This window comes from Mangifera indica, chromosome 11 (assembly GCF_011075055.1).
Source record: "Mangifera indica cultivar Alphonso chromosome 11, CATAS_Mindica_2.1, whole genome shotgun sequence".
Taxonomy (NCBI): Eukaryota; Viridiplantae; Streptophyta; class Magnoliopsida; order Sapindales; family Anacardiaceae; genus Mangifera; species Mangifera indica.
Genome location: NC_058147.1, coordinates 16412456 through 16427401, shown reverse-complemented (window position 1 = coordinate 16427401; position 14946 = coordinate 16412456). Strand labels below are relative to the sequence as shown.

At 33.8% G+C, this 14946-nt stretch overlaps 1 pseudogene; it reads right to left on the bottom strand.

Moving 5' to 3' along the window:
* Positions 1 to 5757: 5757 nt before the first annotated feature.
* LOC123228793 lies at positions 5758 to 8785 on the bottom strand (annotated as a pseudogene).
* Positions 8786 to 14946: the final 6161 nt, after the last annotated feature.

Genomic DNA, 14946 nt, shown 5'->3' with positions numbered 1-14946 from the left:
ATTTTTTTCCAAGCCCTTTGAGATCATTTACAAGGTTGAAAATTCTCTTATACATATTTGTGATGTTCTCTCCTGATTTCATCTAGAAAAGTTTGTACTCACATAATAGAACTTCAATCTTAGACTACCTTTCTTGGTTTGTTCCCTCATGGGTAGCTTGAAATATGGTCCATACATCCTTTGTCGATTCGCAAGCTGAGACACAATTGAACTCTGTAGCATCAAAAGCATAAAACAAAGTATTAATTGCTTTTACATTTAAACTCATCATTTTCTCATCTTCATCTTTAAAATCCATTTCATTTTTTGGCTCATAGGTTCTAGGGTCCATTGGTACTAGGTCTCCATGCTCAATGATTTTCCATAATTTAAAATCAATAGACCAAATATGAAGTCTCATTTTAATTTTTCATTTTGTAAATTTGGTTCCATTAAATAATAGGGGCTTAGTAGTGCATTGACCTTTGACAAAAATGAGTGTGGAAGTACTAGCCATTTTAAAAAGTTTTTTAACTCTAAAAATCATTTGATTTTATCAAAAACTAGAGCCCAAGTTTTGATACCAATTGAAAAACCTTTTGAATAGCTAAAAGGAACCTAGAAGAGGGTGAATAAGTTTTAAAAAATTTAATAAGTTCAATTGGTTTGATTTATTATTCATTTTAACTAACGTATTATTTGTTTTGGTGTAGTATTTTCACACATTTCTCGGTAGGATTGTCAAGAAGGGACCCCTCATTCGTAGCCCATACACGAATCCCTTGAAACCACGAAGCCATCGAACGAAACCACCTGTGCAGTTATCGAGCACCAAGCGTGAGAAAATTTTCAAGAAGTGGTATGTAGAGTCGAACCTATTTGAGAAACGTCATGTATATGGTATAGGTGAGAGGACCAAAATTGCATTTTGGGGTACACTCATGGACATATCCAAATGGTTGTCTAATGAGGTGAGTTCATTGTAACAAATTAATTTCGTTTTTTGCTTAGATAATCGTTCCATGGCATGATAACGTTTTTTTCCTGTTTTTTTAACATGTAGATTCATTTTTGAGATTATTACGTCGACGACAACATGATGATACTACGAATGTTCAATAGAACTGGACGACAGTTTTGAGTTGCTTTGTTGGATACATCCCTTATGAGCATGCCGCCTAGATAAGAGATCAGTATAACTATCAGTTCCCTCCGCTTTTTACACGCATGGTGGATGTAGATTATCCACCTGAGTTACATTTGCAACCCTGGGGTGTGATCGATGAGGTTAGTATTCGAATCTCAAGTACCTTTCGAAGAATACTGAAGTAAGATCTAATATATGTATTATATCAATATGTGCAGGTTTATATCCCAATAAACTTCGATAATGCACATTGGGTAGCAAGGGTGTTGGATTTGAAGGAGTGGAAAATTACAGTTTATGACTGCTTACAGAGTTTCACTACTGACCTAAAGCTATTTAGGCAAAAGATGTTGGGATATACATCGATGATACCATATTTGCTAGCTGCGACATCATTTTGATCTCACACGAGCCAGAGTCCATGGGACAATCTATTCGCATTGCATAGGGTAGTGGATATACCACAGCAGGCGCCCCTATCAGGTGACTGTGGTGTGTTCATGTTACAATACATCGAGTGTTTAGCACTTCATTGATTGTTATCTTTTGAGGGGGAGGACTCGGTATGCCTAAACACACATTTAGGCATGCAACTATTTTTTCAGGACATTGATTGATGATTATATTATATGTTATTTGTATTTGTATATATGTTTATTTATTCATATGTATATATATTTATCCATATATTGATTAATTTATATTTGTCTTTTATATAGTTACCATAAGCGACAAATATAATGGAAAAAAACAATATAAAAAGATAACATTTTATAATCAGAAACTGTCCACTGTAACAATCACAAACATTAGAGTTACAAAAACAAGTACAAAGACAACATTTAAATTAAAATTAACAATCACAAACATTAGAGTTACAAAAACAAGTACAAAGACAACATCTATATTAAAATTAACAAGTACAATCAACAAGTGCAGTTATTTTTCATCCTTCTTTTTTTTCCTGAACTTGATGGTACAGAACTAGGTATTGGAATAGGAGTCTTGCAATTTTGTCTTGTATGTCCAAGTTTGTGATATCGGCTACAGATAAGTTGTTCAATAATCTCTCCTTGTGAAGGATGTCTGTTTTTATTTGTTGGACCGCCCGCACGACGACGATGCACAAATGATGGGTGGATAACACTTGCCTCCTCTGGATGAATCCACTCTGATTGATCTCCTAATGGATGGACTGCTTGGCTACAATAAAAAGTTGTGTTGTAGTATGGATACACCTATTGAATGTAGGTGGTGAGCTTCATATATCTGGCTACAATAATAACATGCATGCAGGGAATCTATGATAATTGAAATTTTTTACAGGTACATGTTCACTCCGTCAAGTTGACCAGGGCATCATATTGGCCACTACCAAGGACTTGGTATCGTTAAGATGTTATAGGATGCACCTCTAAGTTTAAAGACTTGCGCACACGTTTGGTGATCTTATCTTCAACCCAAGTTATGACTAGGCTGGTACAAGAATCTGTAAATCATATAAATGTAAACAGATCTGGTGAGTAATCAAGTATAAGTTTACTGACACACATTTATAACATATTATAACATTGAATATGAACTTACTGGCATGATTTCTTCTTTCATAAAACCATCGTTGCAATGTACCTTTGATGAACTCGATTAGCATCGTAATAGGTAAGTTTCGAGCATGTCTGACCAAGGCATTAAATGACTCAACAATATTGGTAGTCATTATATTATACCTATGCCCTAGAAAATATGCCCGTGCCCATCAATCGAAACCCACCTCACACAGGCATGCAGCTGCATCAGGGTGCAAACGGGTCAATGACTTCATTACCTGTTGGAATTATACTTTGTGTACGCCTTAGCTGTTTTCCAATACATCCATGCGACTTTGGCATTCTTTTTGTACTTGGACCGCATGTTACAATGGAGGTGATAACAACAATAACCGTGGTGCATACTAGGGAATACTTTAGCCATTGCAGAAAATATACTAACATGTCGATTTGAAATAATGGCTAAATGAGGTACCTCACCAATATAATCCCTCAACTTTGTTAAAACCAACACCATGTGTCATAATCTTCCCTATGACCAATCCCCAAAGCAAGTGGATATATCTAATTATTCCCATCAAATTCAACAACAATAAATAGTTTACCCAGATATCTACTCTTTAAGAACGCAGCATTAATACAAATAACTAGTCGAATATGTTGCTGGAATGCATGGATACTACAACCGAATGCCATGTAAAAGTATTTAAATCAATCATGCTCATCCATTAGTGTATGTGTCACAGTTCCTAGATTACAATGTTCTAAATTGAAGCAATACTCTGGCAGCAACATAAACGACTCTTCTGGTGTCCCCTTCAATGATTGAAGCGCCCAATTTCTCGCCCACCATGCTTGTGCATATGATATATCAATTTTATATTGGTCAGCGATATCAGCAATGATCTCCTTTGTTCGATAAACATGATCAACTAATATGAATTTGGTCTTCAAAATTTTTCTTAAAGCTCGGGCACCTGCTTGCCTACCATAAGTTAATATCTGATCTCTGCAACATGTGTGACAACTATCCAAATGACGTAATTCAAAACTATCACTTTCTCCCACCCTAACTGCCCGTGCACGCCATTTACATTCTTCGTTACGACATTTAACCACCCATCTAAACGTGTCTGATTTGTTCACTAAAAATTGATATCCCCTACGAAGCGCGTCTTGATATATCGCATTAATGACATGTTGTTTACTTGGTAATAATGTACCAACTTTTGGAGAATCACTATCGATCGATACTTTTGAGCTTCGGGATATAGATGGTTGATCAGGAAAAGGTGGTAACCAATAAAATGCATCAGTACGAACATTCCCACTAGTAGGATTTGTTTTCAAAAAACTACTTGTACCTCCGATATCTTTATTAATGTAGGCCTTCTCTTCAACCTCTGATTCCTCGATTGGAATATCATGTACAACCTTTCCATCAAATTCACTCCACTCTGGAAAAGTTTCTTCGTAGCCATTAAGAAATTCTTCTGCACGATACAATGCATCAACATCAACTTCATTTATATATGCAAGATCTTCCTCTAAAAATTATTGTTTTGGATTGATCTCGATATTTTGAATCTCTTCTATACCAATAGTTTGATTTTCTGGATAACTACTTGGCTCACTACCTTGTAAATCTTCATCTACTTGTTGAGCCTCATAACTATCATCATTAATTGTAGTTATAACAAAAAATGGAACACACTCTTTGAAGAGATTAGATAGACCGTTAAGAACCTCAACATCTTCATCATTCGAAACTTCTACCGAAATGTCGTCATCGAGATGCTTTGGTTTCATGCTTAATTGAATGTTAAATATCCTTCAATCTATATTACACTTGTTGTCACTATTTGGATTAATTCTTCGAATGATGTGTGTTTTGGAATTTTAATCAATTTCTTATTACCTCCAATATATTTTATAACATTGTCACCATTTTCTATCCATTTCCCCTATATCTAATTGAAGTATATCTAGCCATTTAGATTAATCCTACAATAAAATATATAATCAACATAAATAATATGACTGAAAATACTATTTACAGATGTCTATTGCACAATCATACATATTCCATAATTCAATTATATATTGTGACTATTTAAATATTTTAATTAATGTTATACTAATTTGTGGAAATATCACTTTACCTTTACATTTTATAATATCAGGTTTTCCTAAATCTTATCTAACATATCTCTAACACCCTTCATTGTAAAATATCATTTTACCTTCTAATATATTATCTATTCAAAACTATCCTCTAACACCCTTTATTAACAAATATCATTTTATCCTATACTACTATAATATTTACAATTTTTATTATTTTACTTATTACACATAACTATATTTTATTATATAAAATATCACATATAATTATATTATTAATAAAATAATAACGATTGAAGTAATATCATTTTATCTTATACTACTATAATATTTACAACATAGTCTGTCTAATTTTTATTATTTTACTTATTACACACAACTATAATTTATTATATAAAATATCACATATAATTGAATTATTAATAAAATAATAACGATTGAAGTAATAACAGGAATAAATATCTCGAAATGATAAACTTTTCTCTTCTCGTCCAAAATTCTGAACACAAACTTCTTTTCTCTTTTTAAAAATCTCTCTCAGATATGTTAAAAATGAAGAAAGATATGTGGTTTATATAGAAATAAATAAAGGATAGTTTTAATATTATTTTGGGACATTTTTGTTTAAAAGCCTTAAATTAAGGGTATTTTGGTTTAAACCCCAACATTAAGGGTAAATTTGTTTATTATCCTTAAAAAATAATAATTTAATTAAAAATGGTAGTTTTGATATTTAAGGGGATATTTGGGTCATTTTTGTTTAAATACTTTAATATAAGGGTATTTTTGCTTAAACCCAAAATTTGGGGTAACTTTTATAGTGCCCCAAAAAAAGGGGTAATTATTTAATTTCCCTCCCCAGTCTCCCGTATATTGCAATAGATTACCAAAATCCATCAAATTTTTTTACTACTTTCAAACTTCATTTCTGTGTTTTTCAAAGTACACTTTCTTTTATAAATTTATGATCGGCACTCTCTGTCGGTTCAACGACTGGCTGCAAGGAACTTGGTGTTTCTTTGAAAAGAACTCCTCCATTGATCTAAAATCAGGTTAGTCTCTGAGGAGTGCTTTGGTTTTGCTTGATGATGGTGATTTTAGAACGTCCCGAGTATTTCTTGATTTCGTACATGATTGATGATGTGGAGACGAGATCCTTGTTCAGTGCAGATCCACCAACTATCCTCTTTATGCAGTCAGAGAGTCTGGTGTAATATAGCAGCAGCTGGGTCCACGCAGCCCTCAAGATCTCCATACCGCACAAGAAGTTGCTGAAAGAAGTGATGACGTCTTTGTGCATCAGCTCGATTGCAGCTTTCCATCTGCTCGCAAAGTCCTTGATGAGTGGTTCAACTTCAGCGACAGTTATGGGTTTGTCTGAACTAGAACTTGGGTCCTCCGCTGAAAAGAGAACGTGCCAATAAGATTATTTCCAAAAGATTACAACCATGACCGTGTCAGTATAACAAATGGATTAGAACTTACAGGCTTGAGTCTTCACAAACTTGATTAAATTGCTAAAATGCTCTAGAAGCAGTTGTTCCTGCAGATAAAGGAAATCACACTAAGGCAAACTGGGAAATGAATTCTCGAGAGAGGCATAAGAAATTAATGACATATATGATGAAGACAACTGATCATTTCATCCCCCAACAACCCCCATCCCCTCTTTCCAAAAAAAAACAATTCTTATTCTTCCCTTCAACGGCACCACACAACATTATGAAATTACACTCAATATGATAACAACACTTTTTGCCACTGCAACAAGAGGCTCTTAACCAGGAGGTATGCAATTGTTATCACAACTCTTTAAATGCAGGTTTCATACAACCATTGTATTCTACTTATCAAGTATAATTGTTGCCCAAAAGCTTCAAGTTAACAACAGACGGTTCCGCTCCTTTTGCTTTGATTTATGTTCTAGTTGTGAACACAAGCAGTGAAATAGAAAACTTCCGGTCAATGCTTACATGCCATTATTCAATTTCATTATCAACAATAAAATTTAATTTTGCATACAAGAAAAATCTAGAAACTTCCAGTTAGCGGTTGCTCACCACAAATAAAGCTGTGTTGCTCTTCAACGATTCCTCAAAGTGCATTTAAATTTTTCCACCTTCAGGGCTAGCTTCCTGGCATCCAAACGACCATTTAATTAAAATCAGAGAGCCGCTGAAGGCATAATAATATTAATGTTTCTGCATGACGGAAGCAAATGCATTCCTTATAAAAGGTATGACAACCTAAGTCAAGAAAATTCTACAAAATTGCAACCTGCAGGATCTCCACCCCTGTGCATGGGAAAATTTTGAACTATGCAGAATGAATTATCATAATGCTCACCTTCAGTACAGCAATTGTCATATCATAGTTATTTATCAAAAACACAATCTGTAATTTTGGTCTTGGAAGCATTTTTGCCAGCTTCATAAGCAACTCATCAACAGCCATTCTCAACCGTTCCATATTCAATTCAAGCTGTAGATTCAGAAGGCAGCATATATTTAAGTACTCTTATTGAATCAATCGAACAAGCTAACAGTTTCTGAGTTAAGTTTCTCCAAAGCATCTCACCTGGCCATCTCCATATTCAACATTGAGGTGAATAAGAGATGCTGAAAATTCAGCATAACGCCTCATTACATAATGAGGATGAATGTCATCCTCCCACAATGTTCTCACATTTGCATTACGCAAACTACCAAGATGCAAGTCAAAAACCATCTTAAAACGAGGCCACAGCAAAATATTGACCTGCTAATATTCAGTAAAAAAATTAGTCTATGATGGGATAACTTTTGCATTTAAGGAAGGTATGGAACATTACAGACCTTGTCTAAATATAAATCCAAGCATGGGATCCGGCGCCGAGACATGATGAGCTGTAACAGAAAATGATAAAGAAAAAAAAACATTAGAGACAAGTTTGAAAAAGTGCACATTTGGAAAAGGACACTGCAAAGACAACTCCACTGGCTCTATCCTAAAAGTGCACATTTGAAAAGGGACACTGCAAAAATATGCTGACTCTTCAACAATTAGAAAGTTGGATAAAAAACTCTATTAACACATGAATAATGCAATCAGAAGAGCTTGTAAATCAACCGGTGCTGGTGTATTATACGAATCATAAGCATTAACCCAATAGCATCATAACAATTCGGTAGTATTGAGTTGAGGTGCTCATCAATGACAACAAATGGGCCTGATGATATCAAAGATGATATGAGAAGCTATTATAATATCTCTTACAAAAAAGAAAAAAAAAATATTTCCAAATCAGTATGCCCACTTCCATTTCCACTCTACGAGGCAGAGATTATGTCCTCAGTCCATCAGTGATATAAATGATTTACAGCTTCAGATATTAAGGAATTTTACCACTATGCCCAACCCTTGGATTTCTTAATAAATGTGAATAAAAATCCTTTTAGTACAATGGGTTATCAAAGGCAAACAAATCAGTATCAATTGCATTTCAATAATACTTTTCTCTCCCTCTGTGTTTTTTTCTTTTTTTGTTTTTTTGTTTTTTTGGGTGCGGGGGAAACTAGAGTGTTCTTAGGTTCAACCACTTCTGGTGCATATCTCAATCTAATTATTTATAAAATTTTACCTGCGAAAAGTTCATAAAATATGGATTCTTCCCCAGAAAACTCATCACAGAAAAGATACCTGCGGAATTAGTGAAGGAAAGAGTGAAAAATAAACAAGAGAATTGACATTCACTTGCATCTAGCAAACAAAATCAAGAAGAAGAGCAGAAAAGTACTCAGAAGTTGCAGTATCCATAAGCAGCTTGTGTAAGCTCTGGAAAAGGACTTCATACGGATACTTTAAGGAGCTGGCTTCAGCTATATGCGGAATCAGTTTAGGTTGATCAATTTCCTGAAATGAAAAAATGATTAAAACCATGGAACCTCATTTGCCAACAATGAATGTGAGATTCATAAAGAGTGAAACATTTCTTTCATACACAGGACATATCCCAACATCACTCTCCTTTCTCCATAACACAGATTTCATTAATTCAAATCTTTAGGAAACTGTCATTTTTTATAGGTGTTTAACTGTGCACAGTTGTATGATTAGAATATATTTAGGAGATTTGGTAGCCTGCATATTCCTAATTTATAGGAGATTTGGTAGCCTCTATATTTGTGATTTATAGGAATCTGTTTATTCCTAAATTGCAGTAGTTGACTGGTTTCTTACTTTCCTAGTTTTGTAATTAGCTATGTATATATATGTTGTATACTCTTGCCATTTTTTTCAAGGAATAATATCATAAAAAAAATTGTCTCTTAAAGTTGTCATGGTATCATAGCCTTCGGCTCTCTAGGATTCCTTCTTTTTTCTTTTGATTGGTCTATGTTGCTCTAGAAATCCATTAATTTTTTTTCATTCCTTCCATTATATTCTCTTCATAGAGGATGTCAGAAACTACTGAAGTAATAAGTGTATATGAAAAAAACATAACAAAACAGACACCAAATCATTCTATGGGTGATTTGCCAAACATCCAGGTTGTATATCAACTGTATGATAAAAATTATTTAAAATAGTCTCAATTGGTTCGTACTTTCTTAAAAGGGGCAAACTGAATTATTTGAGTGGGACTAGACTAGATCCAAAGGACCCTAAATTCAAGGCATGGGATAAAGAGGATTCAATGATGATGTCTTGGTTGTGGAACAACAGGGATCCAAAGTCCAAAGACATCTTTATGTTTCTTGACACAACCAAGGAATTTTGGGATTGCATTCATGAGACTTATTCAAAGGTAAATGATGTTGTATAAATTTATAAGATCAAAACAAAGATGTCAAGCACAAAACAAGGTACTTGTACTGTCACAGAGTATGCAAATTATTGAAGGGGTTGAGGCAGGGGATAGATCTATATCAAAATATACAAAAAAATGTGCAATGATGATGCATCTGTCCTAATAAATTTTTTTGAGAAGGATTGAATCTACGACTTTCTTATTAGGCTAAATATGGAATTTGATCATATTTGAGTGCAGATATAACTTCTTTTATTAAATGAGACTATTGCTCTAATAAGGGTATAGAAGGCCATAACAAAAAAATAAAAATAGAAATGTGTCCATGAGGGGTGGAATATCAAAGGGACAGACTCATGTGTCTCTATTAGGATTAGGACACTTGTACTCAATCCAGTGGTCAGTTTCTATTATAAATATATGTTTTGGGTTTCAAAATGGAGGAGAAAGATATATTAGAGACTAATCTTGGTTTGTGTTTAAATTTGACTCGAATTTAGATACTACTAGTTCGATGAAAAGCTTGAAAGTCACACGCATTAAGGGGTTGATACTAACCAAGAGGCAACAATCATTTGACGACAATCTTGGGATCATTAAAAGAGAGAAATGTATAGATGTGTTTTAATTGGAATTATTTGGTGTGTATAGTGTCATGTGACATTGTGCAAATGCACTACATGGTTTTGACTGGACCCACTTAAGAGTCCAACCAAGCAAGGCTAACTGATGGATGCGAGTCAATTGGTTGAGTTAACTCGTGGGTAAGGTGTTTTAGTTAAATAAAGATTCTTTAGAGTCTTTGTTTGATAGAAAATTTAGGTTGAGTTGGAATTCTAATTTCATTAGGATTCCTATACATTAAAACTTTTAATAAATTAAGAGTTTTAATTTAATATGAACTCTTGGACACCTTATTACCTAAGTAGTTAGAATCCTAAGTAACTTAGGATTCATGCATATCTTATAAATAAAGGTGTTTAGTTTGAGTAAAAGTTTTACAACAAGAAAACACATACATCCTAAACATAGATCTTCATGCCAAGAACCTTGTTGACACAAACTTCCATTGTCGTGACCTTTCAATAGAAGCCCTAGTAGTCTTCTTTCTTGGTGCCTTTTATTCGTGCTCTACATGGATACTAGAGCACTATCTCAAAAAGGTTGGATAACGATCTTTACATAGCTATATAAAGTCTTAGAGGAGCCAACAACGCAGGTATAATTTCTAAACACCCTATATGTGTTTAACTTATTCATGAATCTATGCATTAAAACATGTATCCTGGATGGGTTTTAAGATCTTTAATAATTTTTAAAATTTTTAATTCTGTTGTACTGCCAAAAAATGATGCCTTAAAATCCTACACAGGAACTATCCAAACATTATAATTTTTAAGCACAAAGCATGAACTCATCAAAATCATACTTGGTTTAGTCAAAAGAAGCACCAACTTACTTGTCTTTTAGTGTTAAAGCAAACTCTTTGTGTGGCTACAAGAATTCTGACAATCGGTGGATCTTTTCTAGTGTCCTAAGTCTCAACTCTCTCTCCCCTCTTAGTTCATGCGGTTGGAGTTAATAGAGAATGAGAAATTAGGTTAAACACCTCTTTTTATTTTGCCTCCTAGACGTGACACAGAGGTGTGTAAACTACTATACATGGGCGTGTGTTGTGATGCCAACCTAAGGCATCATCCCATTTTGCCGCAATTTTTATCTTATTTTAAATTCAAACTTTGTGATAATGCATAGTCGTGTATACTCACCTACACAAGCATGCATCCTTCTGGAAATATTAATAAACTTAATTAAAGTAAGGGAAAAAATTAAAATGCCTTTAGACTTACTTGTGAGTGTTACAGTTTGTCTTTAGGTTTTTGCTACACATATTATGTTGATATTGTTTTTATGTTGAAGATAACTTTTGTGACGCTTCCAACTATTATGTTTTTAAAAAGGGTTTTTTTGTAACTTTAACCTGATTTATGAATAATGTTTTATTCAAGTTTTATATGATTTATTTATAGTTTACAAATGTATGCATGCTCAAATGACCTATTTAGTGACATCTTCTTCTATATGATAGTACTTTTGGAATAGGGTGTTACAAAAATAGATTTGCCTTTTTATTTAGCCTTATTCCTGGATAAACAGCTACCATAGAACTAAGGTCCACTCCAAGCTTCTTTCTTTGACTTCAAGCCCACATGCGTGCTATTCATCCTAGACTAGTCTCTTTTGCTCACTCAATAAAGGAGATTTTCCAACCTTAACCTTTAAATTAAAGAAAATATTTGACATTGGAACCATAGAAAAAAGAAGGTAATCATATTCATTAACCCACTTTATACATACTATATATAAGTCTTCATTAGAAGTTGTATGCTATCAGAGATCTTCGTTCTCCCTTATACCCATCTTAGTATATATGGATGAGGTTGCGAGTTTTAAAAACTTATTGGATTGAGAGGTTATTCTTTGCAAATGTGATAGCTTATTCTCTTGTTAATGAAACCTGAAGGACTAATATGAAACTTTACCACTAAAGTATATAAGTGGCAACTATTGTAATTTTTAATAGGTTTTTAATAAAATAATCTCTCTCTCTCACCCCTTCGTGTATTTAGCCTTTAGATTAAGGTTAGGTTAATTGATTATTTTTTATCACTAAATCTATTCATCACATATTCAATTGTGTTTTGTAACATCCCTCCCTAGAAGTACTATCCATCGAAGGAGAAATGTTACGAATTAATATTCGTAGCATCATTTTTTTTTCTTTTTTTTTAAAATACTTTAAAATAAATGCATCATTAAAAGTGTTTAGAAAGTATTCTAAGAAAACTGAAAATCTGGAAGCGAACAAAAGATGTATATACTCATATGAAAACTCATCTGAAAGCATCTGAAAACAAGGAGTAATCATATGCAACTGTACCATAATCTCAAAAAGTCAAAAGTCGATAAAAACATGCCACTGTATGCATGTAATATAAACCAGAGATAACCTGTTCCAGCCGGATCTACCTACGCTGACCTGACCCTGCCTCGCAGCTACCTCGATCACCTGTACCTGCAATCAGGAAAGAAAAGGGAGTGAGTGATAAGAACACTCAGTAAGGGGAAAAATTAAGTAAACTATCCCTTTTTCCTGTTCTAACTCACTTTTGGGACTCAACCTCACATCCTAATCTCTATAAGAGATTGAAGGGGTAATTTAGTTCACTCTTTACTATTTGGGTCATACTTTGTCCCATCTGGTGTCTATTTAATACTTTCTGGAAGCTAACTATAGGGATTTGGCACTTTTCTAAGCTCAAGCTCTTTTTTTTCTTTCACTACACTGTTTCTGAATCTGAATTGAGCTCTGCTGCGAGCATGCTCTACTGCGAGCAGACCCTACTAGGGGTCTATGTCCTACTACGGACGTGTCCTACTGCGGACGTGCCCTACTGCGGGCGGTGTAGTGTAAAGTGCCCCCTCATAGTTTATAGCATACATACGGGTCTTATATTTTACTAAATTTGCTTCCATTTAATTTTATTCATAACTCACCAGACATTACTCTTAGGACGACCCCTAAATCTTGAGTCCCAAATTCTTTTTCTTATTTTTTCTTTCTTTTTCTTTCCTTCTTTTCTTTCCTTTCTTTCCTTTCTTCTTCCTTTTCTTTCTTTCTTTCTTTCTTTCCTGCCCAGAATTGCGAAACACTGTTCACAGAACAGTCATTTAACAGGGCAACCTTCTTTTTCATACAATTTAACATCCCAAACGGTTTCTAACTCATACAAGCTATATATCGTTGAAAAGAAGATTCAAAGATCTTTCCAACGACCTATAATAGCACTCATAATTCAATAGATAAGGCAGTCAAAACGTGAGCTAAACTCAGTGATAAAATTACGAAATACTGTTCACAGAACAGACATTTAGCAGGGCGGCATACTTTTTATACAATTTAACAGCCCAAATGGTTTCTAATTCATACAAACTATATATCGTTGAAAAGAAGATTCAAAGATCTTTCCAACAAGCTATAATAGCACTCATAATTCATTCAATCAGGCAGTCAAAACAGCAGATAAATTCAGTGGCAAAAACTGCCTCCCCTGTTTTTCTTTAGTAAAACAGTCCTTTCGGTTTATACAATCTTTAACAGTCCAAATGATCTCTAATTCATACAAGCTATATATCATTGGAAAGAGGATTCAAAGATCTTTCCAACAAGATATAATAGCACTCATAATTCATTCAATAAGACAGCCAAAACATGGGACGAACTCAGTGGCAAAAACTGTAAATATTCTGTAACTTTCTGCCATGAACAAAATCACATGCATAGACATCCCAAATGGCAAAACAACATTCCTCAACATCAAAATCAACATATATAATATAGATCTAAGGAACCAAAACCCTAAAACATATCACATATCAAGGAGGGTACCCCTTACCTTATTTCAAGTCAAACCTTTGCAAGTTGGTTTTCTCCTCTTTGTTTTGCTTCCTTTATCATCAAGACAACTTTAAATCAATACCAAAACACTCTAACATATTCACATAACATGCATATAAAATAGATGAAAGAAGAAGGAAGGAGATCTTTGGTTACCAAAGCTTCCAAGTGCTTCCTTTTCCTTTCTTCTTATTTTATCTTCTAATATTCCTTCAACTTCTTCCTTTGGCTTCAAGAAAGCAAAGAAAAGAACATGAAAGGAGGCTGCTGGAGTTTTTTTACGGGAGAAGATGTAAATGATGGAAAAGTCTTCTCTTTCTCTTTATATCTAAAGCCTTATCCCTTTCTCTTTTTCTCTTTTCCCTTTTTGCCCTTTTTTGCATTTATATATATATTTATTTATTTATGCATATATATATATATATATAAAGCACACCCCTACATATATATATTTAAAATGAGAAAAATCTCAAAACAGGGTCAAAAGACATAATTACCCCTGGAATATACCTGAGGGTATTACATGTTTCTACATGGTATTAGAGCACAAGTCAAATAGCAGGCCTAACAGCCTAAAGTATTTCTAGATACAAGTGGCAACACATCCATCTAAAAACAAACTTAGTCAAATACAGACCTAATAGCCTATGATAGTTGCACTTGAGGGAGGGTGTTGAAGACTAAAGTCTCACATCTAATAAATACAATACAAGTAAGTGGTATATAAGTGTAGGAGATTGAACCTTAATAAAAGTCAATTGGTTTTGTGTAATATGGGTCTCGACCTTTACACTTAGGGGGCGTTTGGTTTGGGTAATGTTTTATTACCAAAATAGAAAGATTACCTTGAAGATAAATTGTTTAAAAGATTACTGGGTATAAATGATTACTATGTTTGATA